This window comes from Microcebus murinus, chromosome 5, assembly GCF_040939455.1.
Source record: "Microcebus murinus isolate Inina chromosome 5, M.murinus_Inina_mat1.0, whole genome shotgun sequence".
NCBI lineage: Eukaryota > Metazoa > Chordata > Mammalia > Primates > Cheirogaleidae > Microcebus > Microcebus murinus.
The window spans coordinates 106,128,691-106,154,480 of record NC_134108.1 but is presented as its reverse complement, the minus strand read 5'-3'; the positions used below and the strand labels follow the sequence as shown (position 1 = coordinate 106,154,480).

At 36.2% G+C, this 25,790-nt stretch overlaps 1 protein-coding gene across 1 annotated transcript in view; it reads left to right on the top strand.

Annotated features, from left to right (window-relative positions):
- Positions 1-25,790, top strand: part of ZFAND3 (zinc finger AN1-type containing 3) — a 321,862-nt gene that overhangs the window by 159,895 nt on the left and 136,177 nt on the right. The window lies entirely within an intron of this gene.

The window sequence follows — 25,790 nt, the reverse complement described above, 5'->3', positions numbered from 1 at the left end:
TTACCTTCCACTTTCCATCAATAAAGCACAGCTGCTTAGTTACAAGTCAGGCTAGATTAAGCAGTTTGTTACATTTTGTGGCTCACTGGAGTCATTTGAAACAATGAAGATTTACCAAGAATATAGAGCCAGAGTTTTACAGGTGCTGTTCTGTGCCTCATAAGCATTCATGTTTAGTGGCTAGATGTCAGGCAGCTCCCTCCAGGTTTCTGGTGTGTCAGCCTTGATGTTTCTTACCTGGGTGAAGGTGAAAAGAGGGGAGCGATTCTAATGTTCATGTTCTAGAATGTGCTCTCCAGCTGATCCAGTGTTTCTAACTGCCTTTGTCATGGTAGTGATATAGTGGTTGAATAGCTCCTTGAATGTGACAATGAATGAATGGGAGAGTAAAAGTCAAGGGTGAAAGCAGGAAGGTGGCAGCATCATAATGCTGGGGCACTTGTGTGGGAATATTAGTTCTGTGTATACAGGGATGCAGTATACTATGTCAAGGGCAGAAAGGTAGCTCTTGACTCCTGGCAGACCCTGTTAACCAGATTTTATTTCTCTCCTTTTGAAGTGGTCTTCTTAGTAGAAATTTAATTTGATAACCTCTTTCTTATACTGAGGGAAGCTAATCTGGGGTGTCATTTCCATTTCATAATTGTAGAAGCAAGCATTTTAAAATTTACTGTCTTCAAGCATTAAATTCTCAACCCAAGTTGCTTTTAGCAACCCGAGATATATCTAGAGAGCCCATTCGATTGGCTTTTTGTGCACATTTTTTGTGTTTCTGTTAATGAAAGGTTCTAGAATAAAACAGGAATCTTCTTTTTGAAAACTGCATTAGAAATGTGTGATGATAATTGTTTCTTAGCCATACTGATATATAGTTTAATTCTGCAGTGGGAATAAAACATGTTTAAGCGTTCAATGGATAAATATTTATTGTTGACTATATAGGTTGTATACTGTACCTGGTGCTAAGAAATACAAAGATGAGTAAAGCAGAGCCTCCTCCTTGAGTGAAATTTTATTAATAGTTTTTAGAAAGCCTATTAGTTTTTTTAATTTTTTGAGACAGAATCTCACTCTGTTGCATCGGGTAGAGTGCAGCGGCGTCATCATAGCTCACTCAAACTTGAAAATCCTGGGCTCAGGCGATCCTCCTGCCTCAGCCTCCAGACTAGTTGGCACTGCAGGCACGTGCTACAACGCCTGGATAAGTTTTTCTTTTTTTAGTAGAGATGGGGTCTCATTCTTGCTCAGCCTGGTCTTGAACCTCTGAGCTTAAACGATCCTTCTGCCTTGGTCTCCCAGAGTGCTAGGATTATAGGTGTGAACCACTGTGCCTGGCCTAAAAAGCCTATTAATGAGCCCCAAAAGTAAAACAAACAAAATCAACAAGTAAAATGAGTAAAAATATATTTGAAATATCAAAAAGATAGTAGGTGATCTTTTTTTTTTTTTCTTACAAGGTACTATTAAATAAAAATTTTAAACAATGGGGCTTCTTACAGAAAATTAATTTTAAGAGATTTTCAACAATTATAGTTTTATCAGCACTATATAAGTAATCAGCACAAAATATGTGCTGCTTTAAGATTATATTGATACTCTTCCCAGTATTTTTCTTAAACATTATTATCTGATCAACACATATATGAATGGAATAATAACTGTTTACATTTATCATATACTTGTCATACATTTGTTTTATTATCACAAAGATAAAGGTAAGTGTAAGTGTCCCCAATTTAAAGGAGGACTCACAAAGATTAGTAACTATTATAGAATTAAAAGCTAGCAGAGCCTGGATTTAAACCAGACAGTCAGATCTTTTATTTCCTGGATTCAACTGCTCCTACCTTCTCCCACCCCCCACTAGGTTATCTTTTTTTCTGTTGAGTATGGTTTGGAAGAACCTGCAAAACTCTGTCTATGGAGGAATACACTAACTTTTTTTGTAAAAGAAAAACTATAAGGAAAAATTTGGTTGATTTCATTATCTAAATCATTTTCTATATAGTTTCTTTCAGTTTCTATATATATTTTTGCAATGTGTAAAATGTATTTGTGATCTTATATTCTGTATTAGACATTTTCCATACTTCTAATTTGTTTTCAAGTTATTTTGAATTGTTTCATATTGTACGATTGACCTAACTTATCCACATTTGCTCATCCATTCCCCTACTTTTGGGATTGTTTTGGTTTTTAATTTTTCATTATTATACATAATGTAGCAATGAGCATTTCTCTGCTTAGAACATTTTTCTTCTGTTAAATTAGGATAAATTCTCAGAAGTGGGTCATGTGTACTCCTTTTTAATTTTTTCTTTGAGACAGGGTCTCACTCTGTCACACCATGTGCAGTGACGACATCATCATTACTCACTGTAACCTCAAACTCCTGCCTCAGCCTCCTCAGTAAGTGGGTCTATAGGTACACGTCACCATGCCCAGCTAATTTTTCTATTTTTAGTAGAGATGAGATCTCACTCTTGCTCAGGTTGATCTCAAACTCCTGAGTTTAAGCAGTCCTCCCACCTCAACCTCTTAGAGTGCTAGGATTACAGATGTGAGCCACTGCACCCAGCCTCACATGTACTCTTGAACCTCACATGTTAGTTTGTTTGTGCCTGGCAGTATCTATATTATGTGAATTAGGTAGGAAGAAATAAATTTGCAGAATAATGCAGGTTACGAATTATGAAGTCATTTGTTGTATTATTCAGTCATTTTGCCTGTAAACAATAGAAAGGGATTGAGTTATTTATACTATTTTCTTATTTCCTTTGGGAAAAGTAAGAATTGCAGAGATGTAGGTGATATTAAATTAAAGTGTCTTAGTATCTCAGTCTTATTCTTTGGCTTAGTTTTTATATTTTCAGGAGTATAGCTGGTATATGATTCCATGCCCTATATAGAAATGGGGATGGATAAAATTTTGGGAATGCCTGTTGACTCTGATAATGAGAGTGAAAGTGGATTTGTCATTCATACCTACAGAAAGCTAGGAATTTAGCCAGCTCAGATGAATAGTGGTGAGAGAAGACTCAGCTAAAAATACACAGGCAGTTCATATCCTTAGGGAACCCCATGCCAGCTCCTATTTGAGATTAACACAGCCACTGCTGGGAGAGGGGTAGCTGTTGGGGCAAGCTTGGGTGCACCGTGAAGCACTTCTGTGGTGCCAAGTGCTTCAGTGAATTAACTGGAAGTGCTTTACTGCCCTCATTGAGGGCCAAGACTGTTGTTTCACTTCATCCTTTGAATCCTAGTATGTACAATTCCTGGTCCTTAGTGAGTGTTTATTCGATTGAGTTGAATTCTTAGGTGATCTTTGAAAAGAGTGGCTAGCTGATGTGCAGTGATAATTGTATTAGATCATGAGAGCCTTCTTGGGGAGATGCACCAGGTTGGTGGGGGAGTGACTTTGATGACTTCCATGCATGGTTAACAGAATTCAGAGATTGTTCAAGAAGAAGAGATGATGATAATGGTAACTGCTATATTGAAACTTCCTTTGAAAACAAGTCCTACACAAAAACCTGCATTTGAATGTTTATAACAGATATATTGTGATCTCCAAAAACTGGAAGCAACCAAGATGTTCTTTAATAGGTGAATGGATAAACAAAATGTAGTATATCCATACAGTGGAATATTATTCAAAGATAAAAAGAAATTAGCTATCAAGCCACAAAAAGACATGAATGATGAATCTTAAATGCAAAGTACAGAGTGGAAGAACCTTATCTGAAAAGTCTACATACTGTATAATTTATATGACATTATGGAAAATGGAAAAACTAAAGTGATAGTGCAGAGATCAGTGGTTGCCACTGAGTTCTTAAGGTAAGGAGGAGGGTTGAATAGGTGAAGCATAGGGGATTTTTAGTTATGAAACTATTCTATATGGTATTGGAATGGTGGGTACATGACATTTGTCAAAACATATGGAACTTTACAGCAGAGAGGGTGATAATGTATGATATTTTAAAAAATTATTTTGGAGGGCTGGGCATGGTGGCTCACGCCTGTAATACTAAGCACTTTATGAGGCCAAGGTGGGAGGATTGCTTAAGGCCAGGAGTTTGAGAGCAGCCTGAGCAAGAGTGAGACTCTGTCTCTACAAAAAATAGAAAAATTCACTGGACATGGTGATGCCTGCCTATAGTTCTGGTTACTTGGGAGGCTGAGGCAGGAGCATTACTTGAGCCTAGGAGTTTGAGATTGTGGTGAGCTATAATGACGCCACTGCACTCTAGCCCAGGCAACAGAGGAATACTTTGTCTCAAAAAAAAAAAAAAAGAAAAGAAAAAAAGAAACAAAACGTCAGGAGACTTTTAGGAGATTGGGAGATCCCAGGATAGAATGTAGAATGTGAGAAAACAGACTGTTTTACAGATGTATGAAATAGCCTCACTGAACTAAGTAATTTTGGAAATAAGTGGATTCTGTGAGACTAAAGGCCAAAGACTTACACATGAGTATTGTACTCTACTTTTGCGGTCCCCAGCCCCTGGGCTACACATCGCTGCCTGATTCCTTCCCCTACTCCAGGTCCATGGAAAAATTTTCTTCCATGAAACCATCCCTGCCAAAAAGGTTCAGAACTGCTGCTTTAGTTGATGAAGTTTATTTTCATGGGGATATAGGCTAACAATTTTGATACTGCTATACATGTATACTGGAATTGAACAGTTAGGTAAATAGGTGGTGGAAGCCAGGTTTCTCACTGTTAGAGTGGATGTTTACAGTTGAGTAAGGGGAGGAGGCTAGAATGGTCCATGTGGTGATGGATTATAGAAGGACATACCCGTAGGAACCCATGCGTAGCTTAATAGACACAGATGGTTACATGTAGAAGTATTTATAGATATGAATGTATACACAGGTTGATACACATACATGTATTTCCTTGCTTCATCAACTGAGAGGACCTAGAAGCAATGACATGAGAGTAGCAATGATTATACCTAGCACCTAGATCTTGGTTTCTAATACCATTCTCCAATAAAAAGATCCAGAGCTTTTGGAAAAATGGCTAGTTCTAGGACTGGGGTAGGTATATGAAATGAGTTTGGAGCATATTATAGTGCCAGAAAGTAAGGAAGTACTTAAAAAAAAAAAAATCCCACAATAATGGGGGCATGTCAATGGGACACAGGAGCCAGCTGAAAGAGCTTCCATTGACCAATGCTGGAGCAATTTGAGCATCAGAATAAAGTAGAAATGGGTTGTAACCCAAAGTATAAAATAAGTATCTATGAGTCCATACTGATATAATTGATGATTGATTAAATAAATATAAGGGGAGACATATTTGCCATGTAGAATTCCAAATTATGTAGATACTTTGCCCTTAGGGAGGAGGGAGCCTAATTTTTTGTTCCTTCAGTGTGGGCTGTGCATAGAGACTCCTGTCCAAACAGTGCGGTATGAAAAGGGGGGGGAAATAACTTTAATGGAGAAACCTGACAAACACTATCATAGCTAGATGGTCACAATTAACATCAATAGTGGTAATTCATGTTGATAGCATATACCCTTGATATAATGTGATGAGAATGGCACTTTACTTCTGTGGTCTTCCCCAAAACCCATAAACCTAGTCTAAACCCAAAACCCAAATTGATGGACATTATACAGAGCAGGGATCCTCAAACTTTTTAAACAGGGGGCCAGTTCACTGTCCCTCAGAACTTTGGAGGGCTGGACTATAGTTTAAAAAAAACTTTGAACAAATTTCTATGCACACTGCACATATCTTATTTTGAAATAAAAAAATAAACGGGCAAAAACACCTGCATGTGGCCTGAGGGCCGTAGTTTGAGGACGCCTGGTACAGAGTACTGAACAGTACTCTTAATGACTATCAAGGTTATCACAAACAAGGAATGTCTAAGGAACTGTCATAGCTAAGAGGAGCCTAAGGAGTCATGACAGCTAAATGTAATGTGGTATCCTAGATAAAATCCGGGAACAAAGAATATTACATAAAAACTGAGAAAATCTGAATGAAGTATGGACCTTAGTTAATGAGGGTATCAATATTGGCTCATTAATTGCAACAAAAGGACCATACTAGTGTAAAATGCTAATGACAGGGGATGTTGGCCCCTGGGTATACGGGAATTCTCTGTACTAGCCCAGTAACTTTTTTATAAATCTAAAACTGTTTATAAATCTAAAACTATTTCAAAACTATTCTACAACTAAAACTACTTGAAAATTTTTCTGTATGATACAGATAGAATTGCTTTTGCTTATTCCCTGATGAATGTTTAAAAAAAAAAAAAAAATTAAAAGCAAATTCAGATACCAAACAAAAAAACTTCCTCTGACAGTACTAAGAGATTTCAGCATGCGAGTCATCTTGAGTCTCATATTTATCACTTTTGAGACCCAAACACCTTCTGCTAAGTAATTATAAATTCTTCTCATCTAATTCTGAAATTGAGAAATAGAAACTGGTTTTTCCATGCTCTCCAAACAAAGTTTATGAAATAGCGAAAAGTCCATAGATCCTGACTCTGGGTCTTATACTTACCTTCTATTTTATATAATGCTTCTTTCTTTTTTTAAGTAGAAACATTCATAAATGGAAAAAATTGTAGACACTGACCTTCCTCTGTTGCACTGGATAAAGCTCAGAGTTTGCTCTAATTACACTTGAAGGGAGAACAGGTTGAAGAATGCAGAGTAATTTAGAAATGGAAGAATGCTTATATTTCCTTTTGCAGAGGGGATTTTTTTTTGTTTAATCTTCAAAGTAACTGTCACCCTTAGTGTGTAGAACATTGACTTATTTTTATTCATTCTTGTTAAATAAATCATACTCTCTTGACCTAGAGTAGGATAGTACCAACTTCCAAATTGAATAATATTCTTAATCCCCTAGAGACAAAGTTCAGTTATTTATGAAACTGGTTCACTGCTTCCCTCTTCATAAGTCCATATCTACTAGTGTTCAACCTTCTAGAAGGTACAAGGTGCCCCTGAAACTATAGTTAGGTCTAAGAACCGAAGGGCTGATCCAAATGTATCTTGTGAGACAGTTTGCGTTCTGTTATAAATGATCTCCATCCTGGTGTTGTTTCCTGCTCAATTTATTTTGTGTTCTTAGGATCTTTCTTTCTATCTTTCTGATTTGTTTTGTTTTTTTGAGACGGAGTCTCACTTTTTCACCCAGGCTGGATGGAGTGTAGTAGCTTCATCATAGCTCACTGCAGCCTGGAATTCCTGGGCTCAAGGGATCCTCCTGCCTCAGCCTCCCTAGTAGCTGGGACTATAGGTGAGCACCACCATGCCCAGCTAAGTTTTTTGTATTTTTTGTAGAGACAAGGTCTCACTCTTGCTCAGGCTGGTCTTGAACTCCTGGCCTCAAGTGATCCTCCCACCTCAGCCTCACAAAGTGCTGGGATTACAGGTATGAGCTGCTGAGTCTTTCCTGTTCTTAGGATCTTTTTCACAGAGCAGAGCAACACAAAGCATATTAGAATCGTATCTTTTAGTAGGCTTTTAAAGCCAGAGGTTCAGAGCTCTAGATTTTAGAAAGTACAGAATTACTTTTTACTCCATAAAACTGCAGAGTTGATATTAGCACTTGTTCTTTTTCAGCCATTAATTTGTCTCATGGTCATATGTAAACATCCTAAATTTGTATCATGTAATTAGTATGGTGACATGTCAAGTTTATCTAGTTTTGGAAAACCTTTTTCAAAAAATGGATAAGCACATATTTGTGCACTCCCATAACTCCCAGCAAGCTCTTATAGAGAAAGAAGAATAAAAGTAAAGATAACTTATTTGTCCCTAGGAATAAAAAGCAAAATAATTGAATTATGGCTGTAGGCCTGAGTTGTTCTCATATCTTTTCTTTTAGTCTAAGTATTGATATCAGACAAATACAGAGTTTAACAATTGTGTTGCTACCTTTATGCTTGCCTCTCTGGTTATTGTTTATGTTTTAGCTTTCCTATTATTTGAAATGTGGATAAGAATAGTTCCTGAACTCACTGGAATTTTAGGGTTCAGTATTAGCTTTGAATCTTTAGATTAGATTTGATTTAAAGTGGCTAAAATTCTACTGATACTCTTTTATTTCTCTTTCACTGTTTAAAATCATTGACATATTAAAGTGAAAACAAGACTAATTCAAAGATCAAGTTGCTCCTATTATCAAAAGGAAATAGCTTGATTATATTTGACTGATTAACTAGAAGGTAGGATAGTGCTGGATTATCTGACAGTGCTTAGCATGTAATATATAGTGGTTGTTCAATCAAAAGTATCCCTTCCTCTTTTATGAGCAAGGTCTTTGGTCTGTAATTACCAGACAAGGAAAACTTGATCTAATTTATTGTATTAGTAAATTGATATGTGTTTTTATCAGTGCAAATACAATCAAATGTGAATATTTTAAATGAAGGAAGCCCTAGAAATTTTGTCCAGTTTAATAAAGAGCCTAAATTATAAAATACTCAGAGTTATGAAGAAAATAAAGTACTGTAAGTGGTCAGGTATACTAACACTATATAAACATACAGTAGGCTTAGTTCAACAATAAATACTTGACCAACCCTTATGAAGACATTGTGGGTACAAAGATGATGCCATCAGGAAGCTTATGGTTTAGTTATAAATTATACTACTGTTTTTTTTTTTTTTGAGTTTATTAAAAAACAGTTTATTTAATACCAAATGTTTCCCAAGTTCACTTTTTGCACAATGCATAGACACTTTTGGGACAATGTATAGTTAGAAAACAGTATTATACAAACAATTTTTCAGTGCTGCTTTAGATTATTCTAAAGAAAATAGTAATCATTATGATACAAAGTCTATAGAAGTTTGAGGATTGGTTTATATTCTCTCTCAGTGGATGAGAAAGCAGGTCCTAATTTTTTTCTGTGAGCAGATTCTCTGATTTCAGCTGGGCCTTCGTTATGCTGTTCAAGTTCAGTTGTTGCTATTTTCTTTTTAAAAAGCCACGCTTGAACAGAATGGCTACAAATCTCGATTAAAACCAGAAGGCCATCAGCGCTTTTTCCAATGACAATAGGCAAAGAATGGTACTTCTCATCTATCAGGAAAACGACAGTGATCTTAGTTCTTTAGTTCTCTGCATTAAGCCCCTCATACAGAGATTTGTTGAAAGATATTTCACCAAGGATCTATACAGTTCAGTTACCTCTCTTAGTAAACTGCTCAGAGGGATCCCAGGCCATATCTGCAGCCACGGTTACATTTTCTTTATTTGAAGCAAAGGTGCCACTCACTAAATGCCACTCTTCCACATGCTGGACCAACCAGATTGCTCACAAGCACACAGTGTAGGCTGGAAATGAGAGCCATTCCCATGGTGCACTAAGCAAACTAAACCACCACAGTTTTCTGCCCTTTTCCCATTATCCTGCTGTGTTTTAACTTCATTTATAGTTAAAACATCTCCTACATTGTATTTGATTATTAGTGGACTTAATGAAATTAGAATAAAAAACTTTTTACTATTCAAAGGTGTCCGGAATCTTAACATTGTTATTTGTTTTCCTTCTGCCTTCAGGGCACCCCCCAGTCACTGCTTCTTACTGTGGATTCACTCTAACCTGCCAACATCTTCTGTAGTCTGAATGAAAGCACTGGCTTATTTTTTCTTTAGGACTCTAATATCATTTGAGGGGTAACTCACTTTTTCTTCCTCCCAGCTTTTCTCATTAATTTTGTTATATCTCATATCAGACTGAAGGATGGCCAAGGTTTATCATCCAGCTTTCTGGGGTCAGCTTTCGAGGTTTTACTGTGGTGCCTTGGAGAAATTTTAGAGTCCTCCATTAAAAAAATTTGGCAACATGAAGTTAGGTATAGAAGATGGAGAGAGAGGCTATGGGAGGGCCTTCCAAGGGCCTTTCCCTCCCTGCCTCCCTGCCTCCCTCCCTCCCTCCCCCTCCCTTTCTCTCCTTTCTTTCTTCTTCCTTTCTCCTTCTGTCCCTCTTTCCTTTTCTCCCTCTCTCCCTTCCCCTTGTTCTCTCCCTCTCTCCCTCCATTCTTCCCACCTTTCTCTTTCTTCCCTCCCTCTTTTTTTTCTATATGTTAGGATGCTTTAGGACAGCAGTGTCCTGATAAAGGTGACACACTATTATAAATGCCAAAAGCTGTTTGTTTTTGTTGTTGTTGTTTTGGACAAGAATAAGTAGATATTCATTCAGATGGAACTGAACAGTACACTAAACGTAACAATTTTTTATTTGTACTTTTGATTTTATACTTTCTAAATTTTGAATATTTGAATGTGCAAAATATAAATGCAAAATCTTCAAACTTGAAATTTTAGCTCAACACATGTTACTGTAGGATAGGAATAGTATGGAAAAATGAAATCCAAAGATAATTTCTCAACCTTTATTTTTTAACCATTTAAAGTCAAAACTTTTGTCCCTTCTATTAAATTTCCAGCTGTAAAATAGATTATCATCATGTGATAAAGGTGTGCAGGATTGGGAAAAAGAATGGTAGTTCTTTTGGGGTGTTCAGTAAGTAATCAGCCAGGGCTTACCTAAAAGCCAAAGGTCTTGAACTAGAATGGTCCCTTCTAACTCCAAAAGTTGATTTCCTTGACATCACAGATTTATAAAAGTATGTGTGAATAGTGAGATGTTCACACCTGTAACAAGAGGAGATGGACAATCTTTAGTGAGATTATCAGCTTCTGAAAGAGCATTAACTTTGAAATTTTTATGTGAACAAGATAAAAAATGAGGGTCTGCTCAGCAGATTTGCAGAGAATCTCTGATAAATTTCTTTAGTACCCTTTCAAACCCCAGGAACTCCACATGGGATGGTTTTATTTTGGGCTCTGTTATGGACATATTCTATATACCTGCTCTCACCGTACAGATCTGTTAAAGCATCTTTTGATAAAGAGTACTGAATTATCAAAGATGGATTTTAATGTCTTTACCAAAAGATGATAGACACTGACAGATGGTTTCTAAGGATAATTCCTTGCAATCAAATCTTAATTTCTTTATAGTGCCAGTATATAAAATGAGTATAGGTGTGCATTTTTACATTGCCAATAAGAACTAACAGTTGATTGGCAAAAATATACTTTTAATAGCACCTGACTTTTCTAGATCAGAATCATGTATAATGTAATAGAAGGAGTTCTTAAACAAAGTTGACAAGCCTCCATCCTTTTCTCTCAGTTTTTAGCTCTTGGGCAATTCATTTGACTGAGAGACAGTTTACTTGTTTGTAGAATGATAATGCTACTATTTGTTCTGTCCATATCATAGAATTCTTGTGAGTGTAAAATGATATGATGTATATTAAAACACTTTGAAAGATAATATTTAAAGAATTCATGGCTATGGATGATCACAAGGTCATTTTCTGATTAGAGAGGGAAAAATCCAGTAGTTTAAAAAAACAGTTTATACATTATTTTATTTTAGAATTACCAGAACTGAGACCTATCTCTCATGTAGTTAGTAAGTTGCAGATCCAGGACTGTAACCTATGTTTCCCGAGCAATGCAGTTTACTTTTTCTTCAAATGCACCATATTCTGTTTTCTTTACACTCAAAATTAGTCATGTGTTTCTCATTGTTGTCTTTCTCTTTAAGAAAAAAAAAAAAGAATGGAAGAAATGAGAAGGAAAGAGAAGGAAGGATTTAAAAAACTGTCTTTGCAACCTTATTTTGGACAAGAGTATTTTAAGAAATAGGTTTCTGGAAGGATAATGATAACTAAGTCACTGAACTTAAGGTGTATTTTAGATGTTAATAGGCAAGTGCCAGGTTAATTAAATCTGATCTTTTCTGGTACTCTTCTCTGACACTGGAAGTTTCATAAGGTTGGGGCCCTTTTAGAGTTATGTACAGAGTTTTTTAAGACATGTATACCTTTTTACTTCATTCTAAATCAGTCATGATCATATATATTTTCAGCATATGTGGTGGAATTATTATAAAAAGCAGAAAACAGTGTAGACAAAAACTGCTTTTCTCAAAACACTATTGAAATCAGTAATTTTGCTTCCTTTGCCAAGTAAGACAAATAGCTTCCCATTTATACAATGTTATACAAGAATCTGGATGCATTAAATCAAATAATCACTTTTCTTGTAATGGATTTTTAAAAGTCTTTTTAATTATTATACCGTTATTACATTCTGGATAGTTAATAAAATGTAACATGTCAGGAGAAGAATATTACAGCTGAAAAATCTTAATTTGATCAGGTTTCTAGAACATTTTTAAAAATAGGATTCAGAATATTACTGTGGTTTTATAGTTCTTTATTGTATATCAGGAAAAGTTGATTACTTGGCTATTACCAATCTACACTAAACTAAATGTACAGTTCAGAGGACATGAGCAAATATATGGGCATTTGGCATATTTATTAAGCACATAATTCTGGTCCTTTGAAATATCTATAAAAAGTTATTAATTAGGTAATCACAGATCATTGAACCAGAAGAATCTTCTTATGGTGTGCTAAATAAATTCAGACAATGAAAGAGTCAGCTAGCTTCAGCATCTCTCCTCTGCATGGTCTCTGAGACTTGTAATGCATTGAAGATATACAATATGGGTCACTTTAACTTTAGTTTCCTGCAGTGACTGCCTCAACATGCATCATGCCCCACAGGAAAGTCATCATCTTCCCAGTATAACACACTGTATACAATTTATATGTATAGTCTTTTGGGGGAGAGATGTTGGGGGAGAAAGTGAATTTAATGGACCTGAGGTAATGTTTAATAACAAAAGATTTGCCAAATGTCTGTGTGTGTGCTCATGTCCTCTGTACATTCAGTTTAGTGTAGATTGGTTTACGGTGTAGATTGGTAGATTAGTAAGTTAAATTGACCAGCTGTTGTGTATCTCTGTGTTTGTTGTGACAGAATGTGAGATGGTAAGGAATTTCACCCTAATTTTATTTTACACTAAATAATTCTAATTGTTTTTTTTTAAAGAACATTTGAAATTTGCCTAATTAAGAGGCTGTCCTTTCTAAATTAAATATAAATTTGGCTTCTTTCCTAGAACTCTGCTGTTCTGAGTGCTTTTGTCCTCACTCAGTGTTACCAATCAATGCAAGATAACCTGCCTGTGCTCAGCAAAGGAAAGCATAGCTTCTTTCTATTATGAATAACACAGGTTACAAAATTTTCTACATGCTTCTCCTCTGAACGCAAAAATTTTATAGCACCGACATGTGCTAAGCCTGTAGAGCAGAGGAAAAGGGTTTTTGTTGTTGTTGTTTTCACTTACGATTTTGTCTGGATTGTTCAGAGAGGAGGGAGGAAGAAAAGGTATGAATTCCTTGAAATCACCGGATGTCAAAGCCTAATATTGTGTGTCTAAGTATTGTAACAACCCCACTGCCATCCACCACCACCCTTACCTGAGAAAGTCAGCACAGTTCCATTAGTAAATTGACACATTGGAATTGGTAGGGAGTATTTTTTAAAGTTATATACACACGAACCCCATTGAGGGTATAGCATCCTCATTTCTCAAAAAAGGGAGAGGTATGGAGAAATTATTTAAATTTGGTAGTTCTTATATTTTTAGATTGTATTAAGCAGCTAAAAAATTAAAAAGGAAGAAAAAAGTGATGAACATAAGATTACCAACCTTTCTCTATTTAGTTTACTCGCATTTAAAAGGGAAATCACCAATGTGGAGTTATAAATAAAGTAAATTATAACAAATAAAATGTAACAATGTTGACTATATTTAGCTTTATGAAAAACTGATATTGTCCTTACTCTTCCCATTTAACTATAAAAATTTCATCACCTATGTTGTGGCTCAGGATTTAGGAATTACTAATCAAATGATCATAATTAACTTGAACAATAATGTAAACAGTTTAAAATTAGAAACTATGATGTTGGCCTGTACCAGCTCTTAAGTTAATTCTTGCCCAGTGGTAAGCACTGCTGCAGACTGGTATTTTAAATTAATTTTAGGTTCAGCAACCAGAGAATCTTATAGAAAATTTAAATACAACTCAGAAAGCAACCCAATTCAATTTCAGTAGGTACTCACAAAGGAAGGGGTAGTGTACATGTTGAATTAAAGAACAAATTTCACATTTTCTTTAATTCCCAAGAGACTGTGGAATGGATAATGTGAAATTTTGGAACAATGTACTCAAATTACGATCTAGAGACTAGCATCACTTGGGCAGTGCTGGAAATTCAAATCTTAGGACCCACCCCTACACCTACTGAATCAGAACCTGCATTTTAACAAGATCCCCAGGTGACCCACATGCCAAGATGCTGTGAAATACTTATTTAAGGGACCATTCTGAAAGCAAGAGTTTTAATTAAATAACTTTCACATAGCCTTTTCCTTATCCAATTATTAGAGGAAATAGGTTGTTTAGAATAGCAACTCAGAGTAGCCTAGAAGTGTAATGTAGAAAGGCTTTGAGACCTACATTAATGATAATATGGCTTGTAATTAGCTTATCAAGTAGAGATTATATACATTGGTATATCTAAAGTGCTTGGAAACTGTTTTTAAGATTTATCCTTCCAGTCTTGGTTTTATATTTAGGAAAACCTAGGTAAAAGCACAAATAGAGGAACATTTTTTTTAAGCAGGAAGATATTTATATCACAATTTTTTGATTAAACAAGAAGTAATAGAATGTTGAAATAAACATGGAAATAAAAGTTGGAAATCCCTTAGAAGTCATCTACCCCACCCCTCACCCCAGCCAGTTTGAGTGCTCTGTTTAGAGTGAGAATTTTGAACATGAGAATGAGAACTCCACTCCCCTCATGTGTATCACAGAGATCTCGCTTGCTTCCCTCTCTCCTTTCTCCTCTCCCACTTCTCTTTCTCTTCTTTCTCTCTTTCTCCCTGTTACTTCCCCATCTTCTCTCTCATCCTCTTCCGTTCCCCCTGCAATTCATCCCTTTTTTCCTCTCCCCCTACTTGGCCCCCAGATTGTTTGACCATTAGCCAGCTTAAATGTATGTAAGCTGCTTGAAGACAGTACTAAGCTAAGAGTGTGTGATCTCTGATGCCGGGCACTGTTGTGTGGAAGGGGAGAAAATACGAGGTTTGGGTGGCATTATCTTAACACAGGATAAATGCTTTTGGCCTCATTTGTCACTGACATCCTATACTTTTTTGGTGGTGGATTTCTTCTTTCTCCCTCAGCAGGAAGTACCTTCCAAAATAATGCTGGTTATAAAAGAGCCTATGTTTATCTCCCACTCTGCATCTTCAGTGTAAATATCCAAAAATGGTTATATCTGGAGAGACAAAAAGATCTTCAAAATCTCTCTCATATATCTGTTAGTCTGCAATAGCTTGCCAAAACTGTACTCTGAACTCTCCTAGAATCCTGCCCTAACCAATAATATGTAGCCACTATCCAGATTTTGTTTTCAATGTGGGTGTGGTTTAATTTCTTTTGATGGGGATTTCCCAGGAAATTCCTGGGCCAGATTAGGTCTCCTTCATCTTATATTCACATTCAATATAGAGACCTCTCTTTGTTTTGATTTGAACACATTTTAAGGAAGCAAATTTTATGACTGGTAGTTATCACTGCCTTTTAAGTTACAGACAGTATGTAATCAGTTGCTAGAATAAAAAATAACTTGTAGTTATATTACCTTCTCTGAAATTTATACTCTATTACGTATTTTGGCCTTCCTGATGAAATGAGAATATTTGGGAGGGGTGAAAAGTTTACTTTGTTCCTTATTTATTAGATAACTGGCAAAAAGGATCCGGGCTGCCTTGGAGCCCAAAGCCTCAGTGCAGTAAGTTCTCACTTAATGAGCATCATCGGTAGGTTCTTGGAAACTGTGACTTTAAGCAAAACAATATATAAGGAAATCAATTTCACCATAGGCTAATTGATATAAATAAGAGTTAAATTCCTGTGGCATATTTCTGGTCACAAAAACATCACTAAACTTCTGAATAAAGATCAAAACACTTGTAATAGTGAACATGGACATAAATGTAAGTTATGCATATACATTTAAGAAAGATTAATAAAAACAAAATAATTATTTACCAAGTTATTCCAGTTTTGGATCGCTGGTGGCCAGAGCCTATCCTAACAGCTTAGAGTGCCAGGTAAGAACTAACTCTAGAAGAGAAACCATTACAGTACAGGGTACAATCACCCATCCACACTTATTCATACTGGTACCATGTGGACACGCCGGTCAACTTAAGGTGCATATCTTTGGGATGTAGGGGCAAATTGGCGTACCCAGAGAAAACCCACGCAATTGTGCAAACTCCCCACAGACAGCAGTCCTGGTCAAGAATTGACTTTTTTTTTTTTTTTTAATTCAGACATTAATGAAATGACAGTCATTTGAGGACCTGTAGTACATGATTTTAATTGGGACTTTTAAAGTCTATGTATTATAGCATCATTTTAATAAGGTTAATTCAGGTTTGATGATGTGTCTTTTGCCTTTATCTTTTCATGCCTTTGTTAGGACTTCAGTTGGGAATGTAGAAATGACAGATTGTGAAAAGCTCTAACTTCTCTTTTTTCATTTGTAAACTTAGCTGAACTTTTATCTAAATACTTTATATACAGAATGTGAAAGATAGCTGATGAATGCTTAATTGCAAGGTCACATTTTAAGATAGGTGATCTCATATGGCTATGCTTTATATATCTAATAGTTTGTAATTGTATCAGAACCCTGAAAATAATATGAACCTATAATTTATTGCTCCACTGTGGCAAAATCTGCAACTTGATAGCAAAGCCTTCCTTTACCAATTGAATTAAGTGTGAATGACAACACTAGTATATTGGATGTACCTAAGATCATATTTGTCTATTTTATAGTTCTCTAGTGGGATTAAAAAAACATTTTACATGTGCATAAAAAATTACATATGTACATGATTGTGTGATTTTTAAGAAATAATTACACCCTTTGTGAATTTCTAAGATGAATGATATATTGTGGTATATAAATTCAGCATTGGATTGGGAATTTGTTCTAGTCTTTACTCTGTTTTCAGCTGATAACCTTGGGCAAGTTACTTTTTGTATACATTAATTTTTTCTTTTATAAAGATAGGAAAGTTGGCAGTGTGTTATCTTAAGTCTTGGTATTCTGTGATTATCTAATTTTTTATAGTTCAAGGCAGTTTCATGGATCAAAAAGTGAATTGGCTAAGATACTTTTAGTATGTGATTGAAAAAAACAAAACAGATGATAATCATGAAGTTGGAAAGAAGAGAAGAGAAACAACAATAATGTTAATAATACTTTGTAGAAAAGCAACAAATTTATATTAAGGACAACAGATTTTCAGGATCAGCCCTGGATTGCCTTTAGTAATCCTTTTAATGTTCCTTTCTGAGGCTCACTCTCCCAATCATAAGCCAATGCTTTCTCCTTTCTGCTCCTCCATATTCCTATCCCAGTGCTCACTGAAGCTCTTTCTGATGGCTGTCTTTCCCAAAGTCATTAATGCATATCCCATTACCCATGCCTTCATGCTGCATAAAAATTTTCTGGTTTCAGTTTCAAGTTCTAAACTAGCATGATAAATTGTATTGATTTTTTAAAAACTAGCTTTATTGAGATATAATTCATATTCCATACAGTTTACTCATTTAAAGTGTACAATTCAGTGATTTTTAGTACACTTGTAGAGTTTTTCAACCCTCATTACAATCTAGTTTCAGAACGTTTTCATCTCCCCAGAAAAGAAACTCAGTATCCATAAACTGTATTGATTTGATCATACTTAATGTGGATCCTTAACCACATATTTGCACAATAATTGAGACCATTTAATAACTCAAAGGAGTGACTAGTGATAGAGGTTTAAGCACTATGATAAGGGTACAGGAGACAGGTCATTGTGGTGCTTCCCATGCTGTGTTGCTCTGCCGATAATTAGGGCAGGCCCTAGAGATGTAATATAATAGATTTCCCCATTTGTGTTTTTGAAAGATTAGGACCAAGAGTTTGAGGGGTAGCTGCTCTTGTTTCTAAGGGTTCCATGGCTAGTTAGCATAGTGACGATCATGTGAGTAAAGTGATAAGAAGGCATGTTCCATGACTTAATGTGCTAAGCAGCAGTGACTGAATGCTTTTCTATGTTGTGGACAGTAAATTAATAACCACCTATAAAAGTGTCTTGTGTGATAGGATCAAGATGACTGACTAGACAGGTGTATCTTCCATGGAGAGGAACCTAAATAGTAAGCAGATTCTCACATTTTGAACAGATTGTCTAGGAAACAACACTATGATTCACCAGAGAAGTGAAAAGAAGCATCGAAAGTGGGTTTTGGGCCCACCATAGGGAGCTGCTTTGAGATCACAGAGAGACGTTGCTCCAGAAAGGGAACCCATGCAAAATCCCATGGGCATCTGAGCCTAGAGCAGCTTCAGCCTGACATTCTGGAAGCCTAGATACCAGGGAATTGCATGCATGCCTGTAGCCACTACATGGCTCTGAAGACGGATGGAAGAGCCCCAGCACTCCCATACTCCCCTGGGAAGTTCTGTACCATGCTGCTGCAGGCTGCCGTTGAGACTGAGATGAGAGTGGACAGAATTTTCCAGTTTCTTGCCAACACTGCCTGCCTTGGTGGAGCCCCAGCCTTTCTGGTTACAGGCCCAAAGCACCATTTTGAGAGTTTGACACTGGGCTGCACCCTACCTTGGGTTGAATTTATAATGATGCACCTGCAGCCCCCACTTGGCTGGGAGGGGCAGGAAAACCAGGCTTTCCGGCATGCATCTGGGACAATGTCCACCATGCTACGGCTGGCAAGGTGCCATTTTGGGCAGCATACCCTCCCTTTTCCTTGGGCTAAGTTTAGGCAGACACAGCTGCAGCTCTGCCCAGCTGAGGAGGGACAGGGGAACCCACACTCTCCTATGTACTCTCAGGACAATGCCTATTGCCCTGCTACAGGCTGCAGTGAGAACCTGATGTGAGTGGATGGCACACCCCTGAGCATCTTGCCCATACTATTTGCCTGGAAGGGGCCGCATGTTCTCTGGTCACAGGCCCAAGGCATCATTGTGGGAGTTTAAAGCTGAGCCCCCCTTGGGTTGAGTTTAAGGTGATGTGGCTGCTGCTACTACCCAGCCAGGAGGGGACAGGGGAGACCAAACTCTTCAAAGCACACTTTAGATAATACCTGGGCAGCTATGGAACTAGGGACTACCCTGCCCACTCCATTGTAACTACCAGTAACACCAACAAAGACTACTTGGGTCTTAGTGGGTGGTTCTACCACTACTTCTACTACTCCCACATCACACTAGCTGTTCAAGGGCCTGAGAACCCACTTATACACCTGGCCCTCTGCTCCAACTACTGGCTTCTGAGCAAGCCATCTGAAGGCCCAGGAATTGTTCCCCAGGACATTCTAACATTGCAACTGGCATAAGTTGCTCTGGGGCCTAAAATTAGGCATACTCAGCCCACTGTTTCCATTGCTGGGGCCTAAAGACTGGTTCAGCTGGTGTTCAAGTCCCCAGAAAAACTTCACCACAGCCACAACTAATAACTGTTCCCCAAACCACCAAGGAAATCACAGATACCACTAACTCTTGTATTGCCCAAGAAATTATATAAAGACCACACTATTGTGGTACTCAAAATCAAAGCCAAAGTGTCCTGCTCAACCAACAAAATATATATATATATATATATATATATGTTTAGATAAATATTCTTCCCTTCAAAAGCAATTTCAAAAAATTGAAACAAGGGACTGCTACATAAGATGCCCAGATATTAATGGAAGGAAACAGGAATCATGAGAAGCAAGGAAATGACACCACCAAAGGACCATAACAATTGTCCAGCAACAGATACCAATCCAAAATAATTCCTCATACTGGCAGTTAAGGAATTCCAAATATTAATTCTATAGAATTTCAGCAAGATGTAAGAGAAAACCAATACAAAGAAATTAGAAAGTCAGTTTAGGATGTGAATGAGAAATTTACCAAGAAGATAAATAGCATTAAAAAAAAAATTCTGGAGCTAAAAAATTCATTGAAGGAAATATAAAACATATTTGAAACCATCAGAAACATCCTAGACCAAGCAAAAGAAACAATCTCAGAACATGAAGACAGGTCTATTGAAATAATCCAGTCAAATAAACATAAAGAAAAAGGAATAAAAATGAATGAGCAAAGCCCTTAAGACATCTGGAACTACATAAAGCAACCAAACCTATGGATTATGAGTATTTTTTTTTTTTTTTTTTTTTTTTTTTTTTTTTTTTTGAGACAGAGTCTTGCTTTCTTGCCTAGGCTAGAGTGAGTGCCGTGGTGTCAGCCTAGCTCACAGCAACCTCAAACTCCTGGGCTCAAGCGATCCTCCTGCTTCAGCCTCCTGAGTAGCTGGGACTACAGGCATGCGCCACCATGCCCAGCTGATTTTTATATTATATATGTTAGTTGGCCAATTAATTTCTTTCTATTTTTATGGTAGAGACGGTGTCTCGCTCAGGCTGGTTTTGAACTCCTGACCTTGAGCAATCCGCCCGCCTCGGCCTCCCAGAGTGCTAGGATTACAGGCGTGAGCCACCATGCCCGGCCTGGATTATGAGTATTTTTAAGGAGGAAGAGAGAACAAAACATTTAGAAATCCTGTTTAAGGAAATGATCATTGAAAACTTTCAGGGATTACCAAGAGAGATAGATGTTCTGATACAGGAGGCCCAGTGATCTCCAGGCAAAAGGGACTTCTTCACCGTCTATTATAATCAGAATGACTAAAGTCAAAGTGGAGAGAGCATTTTAAAATTAACAAGAGAAAAGAAGTGTCTAGTCAACCTATGAAGGAAACCCCATCAGACTAACAGCAGTCCCTTCAGTAGAAACCTTACAGGCCAGAAGAGAATGGGATGGCATTTCCAAAGTGCTGGAAGAAAAAAAGAAAAACCAAAAACAAAACCTCATTGCCAAGAATTTTGTATCCTGCCAGAATAAACTTTATAAATGAAGGGAGAAATAAAGTCTTTCCTAGACAAGCAAACTCTCAGAGAATTCATCACCACTAGAGTGGCTCAACAGGAAATGCTCAAAGATGTCTTAAACATGGAAACAAAAGGTGTCACACTATTTACCATAACAAATATATAAAACTCACAAGTCTTATAAAACAATCACACAAAGGAGGAAGAGAGAGGAATTAAAAGACAACATGACAGACATTCAGCAAACTACAAAGAAAAAAACTCTGAATTTGTCAAACAACTAGAAATCAACTATTAATATGACAAGAACAAAGTTCCACATATCAGTATTAACCTTGAATGTAAATGGATTAAATTCTCCCCTTAAAAGATATAGATTGGCAGGATGAATAAAAAAAAAAAATGATCCAACTATATGCTGCTTACAAGAAACCCACCTTACCCATAAAGACACATGTAGACTGAAAGTAAAGATGTGGAAAAAGATATTTCATGCAAACAGAAATCAAAAGTGAGCAGAAGTAGCTAAACCTAGATAAAACAAACTTTAAATGAAAAAATAGTAAAAAAGAGCAACAGTGTCATTATATAATGTTAGAGGCATCAATCCAGCAAGAGGATGTAATGATCCTACATATACATGCACTTAACTCTGGAGCACCCAGATTCATAAATCAAATATTACTAGACTTAAAGAAAGAGATAGCAATACATTAATAGTGGGAGACTTCAGCAGTCATTCACAGCACTAGACAGACCATCAAGACAGAAAATCACATAAGAAACATTGACCTTAAATTTGACTTTAGACCAAAGGATTTAACAGAAATTTACAGAGCATTCCACCCAACAGCTACAGAATATACATTGTTTTCATTGGCCCATGAAAGATTTTCCCAAGATATACCATATTTTAGGCTGCAAAACAAATCTTAACAAGTTAAAAAAAAAAATCATATCAAGTATCTTCTTAGACCACAGTGGAATAAAGCTAGAAATCAATAGGAAGAGGAACTTCAGAAACTATACAACCACATGGAAATTAAAGAACATGCTCCTTAATGATCAATGGGTTAATGAAGAAATAAAAATGAAAATTAAATAATTTTGAAATAAATAAAAATGTAAATAAAACATATCAAAACCTGTGGGATATGGTAAAAGCAATGCTTGAGAGGTAAGTATGTAGAATTAAATGCCTACATCAAGAAAAGAAGAAAGATCACAAATTAACCTAACATTGCACCTGAAGGAACTAGAAAAACAAGAACAAACCACAACCAAGTTAGTAGAAGAATAATAAAGATCAGAGCATAACTATGAATAAATGAAATTAAAGACCAAAAAAAAAAATACAAAGGACCAACAAAACAAAAAGTTGGTTATTCAAAAAGACAATCTAAGTTAATAAACCACTAGCTAGACTAACCAAGAACAGAACAGAGAAGATCCAAATAAACACAATCAGGTAAGAAAAGTGAGGCATTACAACTGATTCTACAAAAATACCAAAGATCACCAGAGACTATTAAGAACAACTATATACTCACAGGCTAAAAAACCTAGAGGAAATAGATGAATTTCTGAAATCATGCAACCTCCCAATATTGAACCAAGAAGAAATAGAACTCCTGAATAGACCAATGAGTAGTAAGATTGAATCAGTGATTAAAAAATCACACCCCCCCCCCTGCAAAATAAAACTCAGGGCCTGATGCATTCACAGCCAAATTCTACCAGATGTACAAAGAACTGGTGCCAATTCTGCTGAAACTATTCTAAAAGATTAAGAAGGAGAGGATTCTCCCTAACTCATTCTGCCAAGCCAGTATCACCCTGATGTCAAAGCCAGGAAAGGATGTGACAGGTAAAGAGAACTACAAACTGATATCTCTGAAGAACGTAGATGCAAAAATCCTCAACAGAATACTAGCAAACCGAATCCAGCAGCACATTGAAAGAATAATGTACCATGATCAAGTGGGTTTTGTTCCAGTGAAGCTAGGGTAGTTCAACATATATAAGTAAATAAAAGATGATACACCACATAAACAGAATTAAAAACCACATGATCATCTCAGTAGATGTGGAGAAAGCATAAAGCATATGATAAAATCCAGCATTGCTTCATGATAAAAACCCTTAAACTCAGCGTAGAAGGACCATACCTAAAAATAAGAAAGACCATATATGACAAACCCACAGTCGACATCATACTAAATGGAGAAAAATTGAAAACATTTTCCCTAAGAACTAGAACAAGACAAGAATGCCCACTTTCACTCAACATAGTACTGGAAGTCCTAGTCAGAGCAATCAGGCAAGAGAAATAAATAAAGGGCATCCAAATTGGAAAAGAGGAAGTCAAATAATCCATTTTCTGATATGATTTTATACCTAGAAAACCCAAAAGACTCCTAGATTTGATAAATGAATTTAGCAAAGTCTCAGATTATAAAATCAATATATAAAAAAAATAGTATTTCTATGCACCAATAATGACCAAGCTAAGAACTCAATCCTGTTTATAATAGCTGTAAACAAACAAATAAAAAACCACCTAGGAATAAATTTAACCAAGAGGATGAAAGATCTCTGTAAATCACTGATGAAAGAAGTCATAGAGGACACAAACAAATGAAAAACTGCTCATGGATTGGAAGAATCAGTATTTTTTAAATGACCATACTCCCAAAGCAATCTATAGTTTCAGTGTAATTCTTATCAAAATACTGTCATTTTTCACAGAATTAAAAAAAAAACAATTCTAAAATTAATATGTTGAAGACTTCATTAAGAACTTGAAAAAGAAAAAAAAATAAATAAAATTAATATGGAACCAAAAAAGAGCCTAAACAGCTAACACAATTCTATCTAAGGAAAAAGAAAAAACTAGATGTATCATATTCCCTGACTTCGAATTATGCTGTAGGGCTATTGTAACAAAGACAGCATGGTACTGGTATAAAAGTGGACACATAGATCAAAGGAACAGAATAGGGAACCTAGAAACAAAACCTTATACCTACAACCAACTGATTCAAAAAGCAGACAAAAACATATGCTGGGAAAGCACACACTATTCGATATGTAGTGTTAGGAAGATTGGATAATCATATGCAGAATAATGAAGCTGGATCCCTCTTTCTCACCATATACAAAAATTAACTCAAGATGGATTACAGACTTAAATGTAAGCCCTGAAACAATAAAAGTCTTAGAAGAAAACCTTCTGGATATTGCCTCGGCAAAGAATTTATGACTAAGACCCCAAAAACAAATGCAATAAAAACAAAAAACAGACAAATGAGACTTAATTAAACTAAAAAGCAAAAAAAATAAAAGATTTAACAAGACAACCTACAGAATGGGAGAAAATATTTGCAAGCTGTGTGTCTGGCAAACGACTACTAATATCCAGAATCTACATAGAACTCAAATAACTCAGCAAGAAAAACCCTTAACAGCACCATCAAAAAGTGGACAAATGACATGAATTGGCATTTTTCAAAAGAAAATATATAGATGACCAACAAACATGAAAAAGCTCAATATCACTAACCAGGGAAATGCAAATTCAAACTACAATGAGATATCCTTATTCCAGTTAGGATGGCTGTTATTAAAAAGTAAAAAAGAACAATAGATGTTGGCAGGATGTGGTAAAAAGAGAGCACTTTACACACTGTTGGTGGGAATATAAATTTGTATAGTCTCTGTGGGGTTCAGTATGGAGATTTCTTAAAGAACTGAAAGTAGATGTGCCATTTAATCCTGTAATTTCACTACTGGATATCTACCCATAGGAATAGAAATCATTATATCTAAAAGATACCTGCACTCATATGTTTATCTCAGCACAGTTGGTAATTGCAAAGATATGGAATCAACCTAATGTGGTGTATGTGTACATGCACCTGTGTGCATACACACACTCCATGGAGTACTACTCAGCAATAAGAAAGAAACAAATAATGTCTGCAACTTGGATGGAACTGGAGGCCATTTAACGTAACTCAGGAACAGAAAAATAACTGCTGTATGTTCTGTCTTGTAAGTGGGAGCTAGACAATGGCTACACAAGGGGACACAGTGGTATAATGAATATTGGAGTCTCATAAAAGGGGATGATGGGAGGAGGGGGTGGGGGGGATGAAAAATTACCTATGGGGTACAACATATACTACTTAGGTGATGGGTACACCATAAATGCAAACTCTACCACTGTACAGTATATACATGTAACAGAATTCAACTTGTACCCCCTAAATCTATTTAAAATTTTAAAAAATGTCTTGCATGTGTTTATCTTTACATGTAAGAACATGTATATATTCATTACGGGTGCTTTAAGATCCAAAGAAAAAAATTATTTCCCTATATGTATGTCTTCATTTGACCAGTCTTTCATTTCTCATCTGATTAATTTATTAAGTCTTGGCCTAGTAAGTGTTAGAATCAGTTTATTTTGTAGGTCTTTAATGAAATTTTATAAAATTAATTTTAAGATATAATTTTTAGAGTTTTGACATGTATAAAGTTGTGTAACTACCATCACAATCATTTTTTGTATGTGTGTATATGTGTGTGTATCTATCTATCCATCTATAAAATTTCTATCATCCCCCCAAATTTTCTCATACCACTTTTTAGTCATCCTATTTCCTCTTCACCTTGGTCCCTGACAACCACGGACATGTTTTCTGTCACTATCATTTTTTTAAAGAGACAAGATCTGTCTCACTATATTTCCCAGATTGGCTCAATCTCCTGGGCTCAAGCAGTCTTCTTACCTCAGCCTCCTGAGTAGCTGGGAC